Genomic DNA, 14,801 nt, shown 5'->3' on the forward strand with positions numbered 1-14,801 from the left:
AGGTGAGACACGCCTGTAACCTTCCCCAGGTGAGACACGCCTGTAACCTTCCCCAGGTGAGACACGTCCGTACCCTTCCCCAGGTGAGACACGTCCGTACCCTTCCCCAGGTGAGACACGCCTGTAACCTTCCCCAGGTGAGACACGCCTGTAACCTTCCCCAGGTGAGACACGTCCGTACCCTTCCCCAGGTTAGACACGCCTGTTACCTTCCCCAGGTGAGACACGCCTGTACCCTCTCCCAGATGAGACACGTCCGTACCCTTCCCCAGGTGAGACACGCCTGTTACCTTCCCCAGGTGAGACACGCCTGTACCCTCTCCCAGATGAGACACGTCCGTACCCTTCCCCAGGTGAGACACGCCTGTACCCTTTCCCAGGTGAGACACGTCCGTACCCTTCCCCAGGTGAGACACGCCTGTTACCTTCCCCAGGTGAGACACGCCCGCACCCTCTCCCATGTAAAACACGCCTGTAACCTTCCCCAGGTTAGACACGCCTGTTACCTTCCCCAGGTGAGACGCGCCTGTACCCTTTCCCAGGTGAGACACGCCTGTAACCTTCCCCAGGTGAGACACGTCCGTACCCTTTCCCAGGTGAGACACGCCTGTACCCTTTCCCAGGTGAGACACGCCTGTACCCTTTCCCAGGTGAGACACGTCCGTACCCTTCCCCAGGTGAGACACGCCTGTTACCTTCCCCAGGTGAGACACGTCCGTACCCTTTCCCAGGTGAGACACGCCTGTAACCTTCCCCAGGTTAGACACGCCTGTTACCTTCCCCAGGTGAGACACGCCTGTACCCTTTCCCAGTTGAGACACGCCTGTAACCTTCCCCAGGTAGGACACGCCTGTAACCTTCCCCAGGTGAGACACGCCTGTAACCTTCCCCAGGTGAGACACGTCCGTACCCTTTCCCAGGTTAGACACGTCCGTACCCTTTCCCAGGTTAGACACGCCTGTTACCTTCCCCAGGTGAGACACGTCCGTACCCTTCCCCAGGTGAGACACGCCTGTAACCTTCCCCAGGTGAGACACGCCTGTAACCTTCCCCAGGTGAGACACGTCCGTACCCTTCCCCAGGTGAGACACGCCTGTAACCTTCCCCAGGTGAGACACGTCCGTACCCTTCCCCAGGTTAGACACGCCTGTAGCCTTCCCCAGGTGAGACACGCCTGTACCCTCTCCCAGATGAGACACGTCCGTACCCTTCCCCAGGTGAGACACGCCTGTAACCTTCCCCAGGTGAGACACGTCCGTACCCTTCCCCAGGTGAGACACGTCCGTACCCTTCCCCAGGTGAGACACGCCTGTAACCTTCCCCAGGTGAGACACGTCCGTACCCTTTCCCAGGTGAGACACGCCTGTAACCTTCCCCAGGTTAGACACGCCTGTTACCTTCCCCAGGTGAGACACGCCTGTACCCTTTCCCAGTTGAGACACGCCTGTAACCTTCCCCAGGTAGGACACGCCTGTAACCTTCCCCAGGTGAGACACGCCTGTAACCTTCCCCAGGTGAGACACGTCCGTACCCTTTCCCAGGTTAGACACGTCCGTACCCTTTCCCAGGTTAGACACGCCTGTTACCTTCCCCAGGTGAGACACGTCCGTACCCTTCCCCAGGTGAGACACGCCTGTAACCTTCCCCAGGTGAGACACGCCTGTAACCTTCCCCAGGTGAGACACGTCCGTACCCTTCCCCAGGTGAGACACGCCTGTAACCTTCCCCAGGTGAGACACGTCCGTACCCTTCCCCAGGTTAGACACGCCTGTAGCCTTCCCCAGGTGAGACACGCCTGTACCCTCTCCCAGATGAGACACGTCCGTACCCTTCCCCAGGTGAGACACGCCTGTAACCTTCCCCAGGTGAGACACGTCCGTACCCTTCCCCAGGTGAGACACGTCCGTACCCTTCCCCAGGTGAGACACGCCTGTAACCTTCCCCAGGTGAGACACGCCTGTAACCTTCCCCAGGTGAGACACGTCCGTACCCTTCCCCAGGTTAGACACGCCTGTTACCTTCCCCAGGTGAGACACGCCTGTACCCTCTCCCAGATGAGACACGTCCGTACCCTTCCCCAGGTGAGACACGCCTGTTACCTTCCCCAGGTGAGACACGCCTGTACCCTCTCCCAGATGAGACACGTCCGTACCCTTCCCCAGGTGAGACACGCCTGTACCCTTTCCCAGGTGAGACACGTCCGTACCCTTCCCCAGGTGAGACACGCCTGTTACCTTCCCCAGGTGAGACACGCCCGCACCCTCTCCCATGTAAAACACGCCTGTAACCTTCCCCAGGTTAGACACGCCTGTTACCTTCCCCAGGTGAGACACGCCTGTACCCTTTCCCAGGTGAGACACGCCTGTAACCTTCCCCAGGTGAGACACGTCCGTACCCTTTCCCAGGTGAGACACGCCTGTACCCTTTCCCAGGTGAGACACGCCTGTACCCTTTCCCAGGTGAGACACGTCCGTACCCTTCCCCAGGTGAGACACGCCTGTTACCTTCCCCAGGTGAGACACGTCCGTACCCTTTCCCAGGTGAGACACGCCTGTAACCTTCCCCAGGTTAGACACGCCTGTTACCTTCCCCAGGTGAGACACGCCTGTACCCTTTCCCAGTTGAGACACGCCTGTAACCTTCCCCAGGTAGGACACGCCTGTAACCTTCCCCAGGTGAGACACGCCTGTAACCTTCCCCAGGTGAGACACGTCCGTACCCTTTCCCAGGTTAGACACGTCCGTACCCTTTCCCAGGTTAGACACGCCTGTTACCTTCCCCAGGTGAGACACGTCCGTACCCTTCCCCAGGTGAGACACGCCTGTACCCTTCCCCAGGTGAGACACGTCCGTACCCTTCCCCAGGTGAGACACGCCTGTAACCTTCCCCAGGTGAGACACGTCCGTACCCTTCCCCAGGTGAGACACGCCTGTAACCTTCCCCAGGTGAGACACGTCCGTACCCTTCCCCAGGTTAGACACGCCTGTAACCTTCCCCAGGTGAGACACGTCCGTACCCTTTCCCAGGTGAGACACGCCTGTTACCTTCCCCAGGTGAGACACGTCCGTACCCTTCCCCAGGTGAGACACGTCCGTACCCTTCCCCAGGTGAGACACGTCCGTAACCTTCCCCAGGTTAGACACGCCTGTTACCTTCCCCAGGTGAGACACGTCCGTACCCTCTCCCAGGTGAGACACGCCCGCACCCTCTCCCAGGTCAGACACGCCTGTACTCCAACTTCTAAATGCCTGTCAAAGGAGAAATATTTTTCTGTAAATCGGTCGCCGAAAACCGACAGTATCGTCTGTGTGGTAAATACAGTTTGTGTTTGTTTTCAGGTTCGACACCAGATTCGAAGTTAATTTCCTTCAAAAAGTGGCGTGAAGGGGTGGAACTGCTTAGCAATGCTACGTTAATCAAACAGCGGACGTCATCTCGGGCATGCGCAAAGGATTGCTCGAAGCTGAATTACTGCATGTTTTACTCGCTAGGGGGCACCTGGTGTCGGATGTACAGTGACATCACTTCCTTTCTGACAGCCCAGCACTGGTACTGTGGTGTGGAAGAGAACAACAGTCAAAGTAGACTAAATCCGGGAACCTGGGAACTGACAACATTGGTGTTTTGCATATGCAGTGATGGTATAGAGATTCTCACCTCAGTGTCTGATATTACACGTCAGTGTCATCACGGTACAGGATGTGTTAGTTGTGATTCATCGACCAATGTAACTGCACTGCAATAGATACGGAAGTTCACAAAAGTAAATCAGTAATCCTAATGTATCGTGATGAACATGTTATAAAACTGAAGGCAACGGAAACATGGACAGCTATACAATAACAATATGCATATTAACAACTGATAAACTATTATTCTTACTAAACTTCACTCATAAACACCCTTATCATCAATGCCTCGGTCAAATTAAATTATATAATTTTGTCTAGATAGCGCAATAACAACTTTATCGTCAGTTTGATCAGTCAATGAGATTATCTGTAGTAGCTAGAATAGGTATAAATACGGACGACAGTACGTCACAAATCATTCTGTGGCTGTCAAATAAACTGACTGTTTATTCACTCAGGTAAGAAACGTTACTATCTTGTACTGTGTTAAATCTTAACTATATGCTATTACCCTTGACAATACCTGCAAGTATGTTATGTAACTGAACAGGTATTGTGGCTGAACTGAATGTATCGTGTGTGAATGCCCAGCCGGGTAATGTATTAGCTAGAGTGTGTCGGGTATACTATATTCAATCATATGTAAACTGTTGTATTACGCTGTGTACCCAGGAATATGTATCGTGACTAATGTTGTACATGTATATATCTTGTGTAATGATTCCATATCATGCTCATCAAATGTAAATGTTCTTCGCATATACATACCTCTATAGCTAATTGTAAATCTTCTTAAATAATTGTTTGTGAACATTCTATTGCTGACTGATTATATATACGAGTCTGTGGCTGTCTAATAAACTGAGTTTTTATTCACACGTCTTGTGTTGTTGTGTGGGTTGGTCGTGTACAGTGGTGCCTCTGCTCAGCGAGCTGACTCTCGTTTTAATAATAGCACTGAAATGTAGGTTAATGGCCGAAAATGTGATCATCAGTGGCATCCTGGAGAATGAAGAAATAGTGAAAGGATTCTTGAAAGATGAACTGGAAAAAAGACATGGGTTTTAAAGCCATACACAGAATCGGAAGAAGAGATACAAGGGACCAAAACAAGAACCGTCCAATAGCATCAGCAATCAGTTTGAGAAGTATCATGTATGGTGATGGTGAACTAAGTTTGGAAAAAGTGACCAATTCCCACAAGAAGAGTAGGTTTGGTTTTACGTTGCTTTTAGCAACATGCCAGCAATATCACGGCGGGAGGCACCAGAAATGGGCTTCCCACATTGTACCCATGTCGGGAATCGAACCCGGGTCCTCGGCGTGACGAGCGATCGCTTTAACCAATAGGCTACCCGATTCTCTCAAACATGACTAACACGCTGTAATAAAGTTTCTTAGCAAGGAGGGATGCAAAGCAAAAGAAATCCATGATCACATATATAAAGTGATGGGTAAGGATGCTCCTGACTATTCCACAGTTTGCCGTTGGTCTCTACAGTTAAAAGGGGTAGGGAGTCCATAGACGATGACCCAAGGTCAGTCAGGCCTTCAGATGCCACCCAACCGGAAACCATTGCTGCTATAGAAAGAAGAATTTTGTCTTTGTCTCTGTAGCCTGGTGGTTCACTCTGTAGCCTGGTGGTTCATTCTGTAGCCTGGTGGTTCACTCTGTAGCCTGGTGGTTCATTCTGTAGCCTGGTGGTTCACTCTGTAGCCTGGTGGCTCACTCTGTAGCCTGGTGGTTCACTCTGTAGCCCGGAGGTTCATTCTGTAGCCTGGTGGTTCACTCTGTAGCCTGGTGGCTCACTCTGTAGCCTGGTGGTTCACTCTGTAGCCCGGAGGTTCACTCTGTAGCCTGGTGGTTCATTCTGTAGCCTGGTGGTTCACTCTGTAGCCTGGTGGTTCACTCTGTAGCCCGGAGGTTCACTCTGTAGCCTGTGGTTCATTCTGTAGCCTGGTGGTTCACTCTGTAGCCTGGTGGTTCACTCTGTAGCCCGGAGGTTCACTCTGTAGCCTGGTGGTTCACTCTGTGACTGTGGTTCACTCTGTAGCCTGGTGGTTCACTCTGTAGCCCGGAGGTTCACTCTGTAGCCTGGTGGTTCACTCTGTGACTGTGGTTCACTCTGTAGCCCGGTGGTTCACTCTGTAGCCCGGAGGTTCACTCTGTGACTGTGGTTCACTCTGTAGCCCGGTGGTTCACTCTGTAGCCCGGTGGTTCACTCTGTAGCCTGGTGGTTCACTCTGTAGCCTGGTGGTTCACTCTGTAGCCTTGTGGTTCACTCTGTAGCCTGGTGGTTCACTCTGTAGCCTGGTGGTTCACTCTGTAGCCTGGTGGTTCACTCTGTAGCCTGGTGGTTCACTCTGTAGCCTGGTGGTTCACTCTGTAGCCTGGTGGTTCACTCTGTAGCCTGGTGGTTCACTCTGTAGCCTGGTGGTTCACTCTGTGACTGTGGTTCACTCTGTAGCCCGGTGGTTCACTCTGTAGCCTTGTGGTTCACTCTGTAGCCTGGTGGTTCACTCTGTAGCCCGGTGGTTCACTCTGTAGCCTGGTGGTTCACTCTGTGACTGTGGTTCACTCTGTAGCCCGGTGGTTCACTCTGTAGCCCGGTGGTTCACTCTGTAGCCTGGTGGTTCACTCTGTAGCCTGGTGGTTCACTCTGTGCCTGGTTGTTCACTCTGTGACTGTGGTTCACTCTGTAGCCCGGTGGTTCACTCTGTAGCCCGGAGGTTCACTCTGTAGCCTGGTGGTTCACTCTGTAGCCTGGTGGTTCACTCTGTAGCCCGGTGGTTCACTCTGTAGCCCGGTGGTTCACTCTGTGACTGTGGTTCACTCTGTAGCCTGGTGGTTCACTCTGTAGCCTGGTGGTTCACTCTGTGACTGTGGTTCACTCTGTAGCCTGGTGGTTCACTCTGTAGCCTGGTGGTTCACTCTGTAGCCTGGTGGTTCACTCTGTAGCCGGTGGTTCACTCTGTAACCCTGTGGTTCACTCTGTAGCCTGGTGGTTCACTCTGTGACTGTGGTTCACTCTGTAGCCTGGTGGTTCACTCTGTAGCCTGGTGGTTCACTCTGTAGCCTGGTGGTTCACTCTGTAGCCTGGTGGTTCACTCTGTAGCCTGGTGGTTCACTCTGTGCCTGTGGTTCACTCTGTAGCCTGGTGGTTCACTCTGTAGCCTGGTGGTTCACTCTGTGCCTCTGGTTCACTCTGTAGCCTGGTGGTTCACTCTGTAGCCCGGTGGTTCACTCTGTGACTGTGGTTCACTCTGTAGCCTGGTGGTTCACTCTGTAGCCTGGTGGTTCACTCTGTAGCCCGGTGGTTCACTCTGTAGCCTGGTGGTTCACTCTGTAGCCTGGTGGTTCACTCTGTGCCTGTGGTTCACTCTGTAGCCCGGTGGTTCACTCTGTAGCCTGGTGGTTCACTCTGTGCCTGTGGTTCACTCTGTAGCCTGGTGGTTCACTCTGTAGCCCGGTGGTTCACTCTGTGACTGTGGTTCACTCTGTAGCCTGGTGGTTCACTCTGTAGCCTGGTGGTTCACTCTGTAGCCTGGTGGTTCACTCTGTGACTGTGGTTCACTCTGTAGCCTGGTGGTTCACTCTGTGACTGTGGTTCACTCTGTAGCCTGGTGGTTCACTCTGTGACTGTGGTTCACTCTGTAGCCTGGTGGTTCACTCTGTGACTGTGGTTCACTCTGTAGCCCGGTGGTTCACTCTGTAGCCTCTGGTTCACTCTGTAGCCTGGTGGTTCACTCTGTGACTGTGGTTCACTCTGTAGCCCGGTGGTTCACTCTGTGACTGTGGTTCACTCTGTAGCCTGGTGGTTCACTCTGTAGCCCGGTGGTTCACTCTGTAGCCTGGTGGTTCACTCTGTGACTGTGGTTCACTCTGTAGCCTGGTGGTTCACTCTGTAGCCTGGTGGTTCACTCTGTGACTGTGGTTCACTCTGTAGCCTGGTGGTTCATTCTGTAGCCTGGTGGTTCACTCTGTAGCCTGGTGGCTCACTCTGTAGCCTGGTGGTTCACTCTGTAGCCCGGAGGTTCATTCTGTAGCCTGGTGGTTCACTCTGTAGCCTGGTGGCTCACTCTGTAGCCTGGTGGTTCACTCTGTAGCCCGGAGGTTCACTCTGTAGCCTGGTGGTTCATTCTGTAGCCTGGTGGTTCACTCTGTAGCCTGGTGGTTCACTCTGTAGCCCGGAGGTTCACTCTGTAGCCTGGTGGTTCATTCTGTAGCCTGGTGGTTCACTCTGTAGCCTGGTGGTTCACTCTGTAGCCCGGAGGTTCACTCTGTAGCCTGGTGGTTCACTCTGTGACTGTGGTTCACTCTGTAGCCTGGTGGTTCACTCTGTAGCCCGGTGGTTCACTCTGTAGCCTGGTGGTTCACTCTGTGACTGTGGTTCACTCTGTAGCCTGGTGGTTCACTCTGTAGCCCGGAGGTTCACTCTGTAGCCTGGTGGTTCATTCTGTAGCCTGGTGGTTCACTCTGTAGCCTGGTGGTTCACTCTGTAGCCCGGAGGTTCACTCTGTAGCCTGTGGTTCATTCTGTAGCCTGGTGGTTCACTCTGTAGCCTGGTGGTTCACTCTGTAGCCCGGAGGTTCACTCTGTAGCCTGGTGGTTCACTCTGTGACTGTGGTTCACTCTGTAGCCTGGTGGTTCACTCTGTAGCCCGGTGGTTCACTCTGTAGCCTGGTGGTTCACTCTGTGACTGTGGTTCACTCTGTAGCCTGGTGGTTCACTCTGTAGCCCGGAGGTTCACTCTGTGACTGTGGCTCACTCTGTAGCCTGGTGGTTCACTCTGTAGCCTGGTGGTTCACTCTGTGACTGTGGTTCACTCTGTAGCCTGGTGGTTCACTCTGTAGCCCGGAGGTTCACTCTGTGACTGTGGCTCACTCTGTAGCCTGGTGGTTCACTCTGTAGCCCGGAGGTTCACTCTGTAGCCTGTGGTTCATTCTGTAGCCTGGTGGTTCACTCTGTAGCCTGGTGGTTCACTCTGTAGCCCGGAGGTTCACTCTGTAGCCTGGTGGTTCACTCTGTGACTGTGGTTCACTCTGTAGCCTGGTGGTTCACTCTGTGACTGTGGCTCACTCTGTAGCCTGGTGGTTCACTCTGTAGCCCGGAGGTTCACTCTGTGACTGTGGCTCACTCTGTAGCCTGGTGGTTCACTCTGTAGCCCGGAGGTTCACTCTGTGACTGTGGCTCACTCTGTAGCCTGGTGGTTCACTCTGTAGCCTGGTGGTTCACTCTGTAGCCCGGTGGTTCACTCTGTGACTGTGGTTCACTCTGTAGCCTGGTGGTTCACTCTGTGACTGTGGTTCACTCTGTAGCCTGGTGGTTCACTCTGTGACTGTGGTTCACTCTGTGACTGTGGTTCACTCTGTAGCCTGGTGGTTCACTCTGTAGCCCGGAGGTTCACTCTGTGACTGTGGCTCACTCTGTAGCCTGGTGGTTCACTCTGTAGCCCGGAGGTTCACTCTGTAGCCTGTGGTTCATTCTGTAGCCTGGTGGTTCACTCTGTAGCCTGGTGGTTCACTCTGTAGCCCGGAGGTTCACTCTGTAGCCTGGTGGTTCACTCTGTAGCCCGGTGGTTCACTCTGTAGCCCGGAGGTTCACTCTGTAGCCTGGTGGTTCACTCTGTGACTGTGGCTCACTCTGTAGCCTGGTGGTTCACTCTGTGACTGTGGTTCACTCTGTAGCCCGGTGGTTCACTCTGTAGCCCGGAGGTTCACTCTGTAGCCTGGTGGTTCACTCTGTAGCCTGGTGGTTCACTCTGTAGCCTGGTGGTTCACTCTGTAGCCTGGTGGTTCACTCTGTAGCCTGGTGGTTCACTCTGTAGCCCGGAGGTTCACTCTGTAGCCTGGTGGTTCACTCTGTGACTGTGGTTCACTCTGTAGCCCGGTGGTTCACTCTGTGACTGTGGCTCACTCTGTAGCCTGGTGGTTCACTCTGTGACTGTCGTTCACTATGTAGCCTGTGGTTCACTCTGTAGCCTCTGGTTCACTCTGTGACTGTGGTTCACTATGTAGCCTGTGGTTCACTCTGTAGCCTCTGGTTCACTCTGTGACTGTGGTTCACTATGTAGCCTGTGGTTCACTCTGTAGCCTCTGGTTCACTCTGTGACTGTGGTTCACTATGTAGCCTGTGGTTCACTCTGTGACTGTGGTTCACTCTGTAGCCTGGTGGTTCACTCTGTAGCATGGTGGTTCACTCTGTGACTGTGGTTCACTCTGTGACTGTGGTTCACTATGTAGCCTGTGGTTCACTCTGTAGCCTCTGGTTCACTCTGTGACTGTGGTTCACTATGTAGCCTGTGGTTCACTCTGTGACTGTGGTTCACTCTGTAGCCTGGTGGTTCACTCTGTAGCATGGTGGTTCACTCTGTGACTGTGGTTCACTCTGTGCCTGTGGTTCACTCGGTGTGGTTAACTCTGTAGCCTGGTGAATCACTCTGTAGCCTGGTGGTTCACTTTGTAGCCTGGTGGTTCACTCTGTAGCCAGTGGTTCACTCTGTGCATGTGGTTCACTCGGTGTGGTGAACTCTGTAGCCTGGTGAATCACTCTGTAGCCTGGTGGTTCACTCTGTAGCCGGTGGTTCACTCTGTAGCCGGTGGTTCACTCTGTAGCCCTGTGGTTCACTCTGTAGCCTGTTGTTCACTCTGTGACTGAGGTTCACTCTGTAGCCTGGTGGTTCACTCTGTAGCCTGGTGGTTCACTCTGTAGCCTGTGGTTCACTCTGTGCCTGTGGTTCACTCGGTGTGGTTCACTCTGTAGCCCTGTGGTTCACTCTGTAGCCTGTTGTTCACTCTGTGACTGAGGTTCACTCTGTAGCCCGGTGGTTCACTCTGTAGCCTGGTGGTTCACTCTGTGACTGTGGTTCACTCTGTGACTGTGGTTCACTCTGTAGCCTGGTGGTTCACTCTGTGACTGTGGTTCACTCTGTAGCCTGGTGGTTCACTCTGTAGCCTGGAGGTTCACTCTGTGACTGTGGCTCACTCTGTAGCCTGGTGGTTCACTCTGTGCCTGGTGGTTCACTCTGTAGCCTGGAGGTTCACTCTGTGACTGTGGTTCACTCTGTAGCCTGGAGGTTCACTCTGTAGCCTGGTGGTTCACTCTGTGACTGTGGTTCACTCTGTAGCCTGGAGGTTCACTCTGTAGCCTGGAGGTTCACTCTGTAGCCTTGTGGTTCACTCTGTAGCCTGTGGTTCACTCTGTAGCCTGGAGGTTCACTCTGTGACTGTGGTTCACTCTGTAGCCTGGAGGTTCACTCTGTAGCCTGGAGGTTCACTCTGTAGCCTTGTGGTTCACTCTGTAGCCTGTGGTTCACTCTGTAGCCTGTGGTTCACTCTGTGCCTGTGGTTCACTCGGTGTGGTTAACTCTGTAGCCAGTGGTTCACTCTGTGACTGTGGTTCACTCTGTAGCCTGGTGGTTCACTCTGTAGCCTGGAGGTTCACTCTGTAGCCTTGTGGTTCACTCTGTAGCCTTGTGGTTCACTCTGTAGCCTGGTGGTTCACTCTGTAGCCTGGAGGTTCACTCTGTGACTGTGGTTCACTCTGTAGCCTGGAGGTTCACTCTGTAGCCTGGTGGTTCACTCTGTGACTGTGGTTCACTCTGTAGCCTGTGGTTCACTCTGTAGCCTGGAGGTTCACTCTGTGACTGTGGTTCACTCTGTAGCCTGGTGGTTCACTCTGTAGCCTCTGGTTCACTCTGTGACTGTGGTTCACTATGTAGCCTGTGGTTCACTCTGTGACTGTGGTTCACTCTGTAGCCTGGTGGTTCACTCTGTAGCATGGTGGTTCACTCTGTAGCCTTGTGGTTCACTCTGTAGCCTGTGGTTCACTCTGTAGCCTGGAGGTTCACTCTGTGACTGTGGTTCACTATGTAGCCTGTGGTTCACTCTGTAGCCTCTGGTTCACTCTGTGACTGTGGTTCACTATGTAGCCTGTGGTTCACTCTGTAGCCTCTGGTTCACTCTGTGACTGTGGTTCACTATGTAGCCTGTGGTTCACTCTGTGACTGTGGTTCACTCTGTAGCCTGGTGGTTCACTCTGTAGCATGGTGGTTCACTCTGTGACTGTGGTTCACTCTGTGACTGTGGTTCACTATGTAGCCTGTGGTTCACTCTGTAGCCTCTGGTTCACTCTGTGACTGTGGTTCACTATGTAGCCTGTGGTTCACTCTGTGACTGTGGTTCACTCTGTAGCCTGGTGGTTCACTCTGTAGCATGGTGGTTCACTCTGTGACTGTGGTTCACTCTGTGCCTGTGGTTCACTCGGTGTGGTTAACTCTGTAGCCTGGTGAATCACTCTGTAGCTTGGTGGTTCACTCTGTAGCCTGGTGGTTCACTCTGTAGCCAGTGGTTCACTCTGTGCATGTGGTTCACTCGGTGTGGTGAACTCTGTAGCCTGGTGAATCACTCTGTAGCCTGGTGGTTCACTCTGTAGCCGGTGGTTCACTCTGTAGCCGGTGGTTCACTCTGTAGCCCTGTGGTTCACTCTGTAGCCTGTTGTTCACTCTGTGACTGAGGTTCACTCTGTAGCCTGGTGGTTCACTCTGTAGCCTGGTGGTTCACTCTGTAGCCTGTGGTTCACTCTGTGCCTGTGGTTCACTCGGTGTGGTTCACTCTGTAGCCCTGTGGTTCACTCTGTAGCCTGTTGTTCACTCTGTGACTGAGGTTCACTCTGTAGCCCGGTGGTTCACTCTGTAGCCTGGTGGTTCACTCTGTGACTGTGGTTCACTCTGTGACTGTGGTTCACTCTGTAGCCTGGTGGTTCACTCTGTGACTGTGGTTCACTCTGTAGCCTGGTGGTTCACTCTGTAGCCTGGTGGTTCACTCTGTAGCCTGGTGGTTCACTCTGTGACTGTGGTTCACTCTGTGACTGTGGTTCACTCTGTGACTGTGGTTCACTCTGTAGCCTGGTGGTTCACTCTGTGACTGTGGTTCACTCTGTGACTGTGGCTCACTCTGTAGCCTGGTGGTTCACTATGTAGCCTGGTGGTTCACTCTGTAGCCTGGTGGTTCACTCTGTAGCCTGGTGGTTCACTCTGTGACTGTGGTTCACTCTGTGACTGTGGCTCACTCTGTAGCCTGGTGGTTCACTATGTAGCCTGGTGGTTCACTCTGTAGCCTGGTGGTTCACTCTGTAGCCTGGTGGTTCACTCTGTGACTGTGGTTCACTCTGTAGCCTGGAGGTTCACTCTGTAGCCTGGAGGTTCACTCTGTAGCCTTGTGGTTCACTCTGTAGCCTGTGGTTCACTCTGTAGCCTGGAGGTTCACTCTGTGACTGTGGTTCACTCTGTAGCCTGGAGGTTCACTCTGTAGCCTGGAGGTTCACTCTGTAGCCTTGTGGTTCACTCTGTAGCCTGTGGTTCACTCTGTAGCCTGGTGGTTCACTCTGTGCCTGTGGTTCACTCGGTGTGGTTAACTCTGTAGCCAGTGGTTCACTCTGTGACTGTGGTTCACTCTGTAGCCTGGTGGTTCACTCTGTAGCCTGGAGGTTCACTCTGTAGCCTTGTGGTTCACTCTGTAGCCTTGTGGTTCACTCTGTAGCCTGTGGTTCACTCTGTGACTGTGGTTCACTATGTAGCCTGTGGTTCACTCTATAGCCTGGAGGTTCACTCTGTAGCCTTGTGGTTCACTCTGTAGCCTGGAGGTTCACTCTGTAGCCTTGTGGTTCACTCTGTAGCCTGGAGGTTCACTCTGTAGCCTTGTGGTTCACTCTGTAGCCTTGTGGTTCACTCTGTAGCCCGGAGGTTCACTCTGTAGCCTTGTGGTTCACTCTGTAGCCTGTGGTTCACTCTGTGACTGTGGTTCACTATGTAGCCTGTGGTTCACTCTGTGACTGTGGCTCACTCTGTAGCCTGGTGGTTCACTCTGTGACTGTGGTTCACTATGTAGCCTGTGGTTCACTCTGTAGCCTGGTGGTTCACTCTGTGACTGTGGTTCACTATGTAGCCTGTGGTTCACTCTATAGCATGTGGCGTCATCGTGAGTAGAGGCGTGTCATCATCTCTGATGAAAGTCGCTTTTGTGTCTCCCATGCAGACGGAAGAGTCAGAATTTGGCGGCGTCGAGGTGATCATTTCGCTGAGAGAAACATTGTGGAAAGGGATCGATGGGGTGGACCTAGCGTCATGATATGGGCAGGGATTGGACTTAATGTGCTTTCTGAATGTTGGTCAAGGTCGGGGACCCGGCGCCACTGCTCAGCGGTATATCGACCAAGTGATCAGACCCCACGTTGTTCCATTTTTTGCACAACATCAACAACACATTTTCCAGCGGGACAACGCTCGTCCCCATGTTGCCAGATCTACCATGGCTTTTCTGCAACAACACAACATCCGTGTTCTACCGTGGCCAGCCCTCAGCCATGATCTGAACTCCATCGAACACTTGTGGGATGAGGTTCAAAGGCGTCTACACAATGTGCGCCCAGTCCCTACAACTGCCGATTAACTACGCACAGCTGCTCTGGATGTGTGCAGGATCCACTCAATGCACAGGAGATGTGTGGCAGTGATCAATATGCTAATGGTGGTCACACCAGGTATTGACTGACATTTTGGGTATTGACCCGAAACTGTGTAAGCCCTTAACATTTGAAAAAATCAATTATGTCATCAGCCTTTTAATCCATAAAACTGTCTTCAGTGATTTTTTTGTCAATCTTTCCCTATTAGTATTTCTTGTCTTTACTGTTGAAAATAAATAACATGTATACTGCATACTCGACTTGCGTTTCTTTTGCGTGTGAGTATATGTATATGCTTTCATATGAGATTTACCCAATTGCAGAGGCCTCAGTAAAGATTTCAAAAAGGTTTTATGGAAGACACGTAGTGGACATTTCCAAATTTGACGCATCACTGACGCATGTTTCATGCAATTGCCTATTATGACTTGTACTTATGTTCCCGTGGGTGTTTGCGTGTGTTTGAGAGAGGTTCTACCAGCGGAATAGGACACCCGTACACATAGTTACTGATGCTTACATACTTACGGAAAAAGTAAATGTGCTTGGAATATCGTTAAAAAAAAATCAATTTATTCTGACTTTGAGTAATGCATCTTGCACTGGATCTTCAGGAAGACATCTCCTCGACTTTAAGGTCGCGATTCACATTGTGCAAATGCATATTATTTCAATGCGCACAATTTGGATGTTTGCGTGTTTGT

The sequence above is a fragment of the Haliotis rufescens genome, unplaced genomic scaffold (genome assembly GCF_023055435.1).
Source record: "Haliotis rufescens isolate VD_foot unplaced genomic scaffold, xgHalRufe1.0.p SCAF_35, whole genome shotgun sequence".
In the NCBI taxonomy this organism is placed as follows: Eukaryota; Metazoa; Mollusca; class Gastropoda; order Lepetellida; family Haliotidae; genus Haliotis; species Haliotis rufescens.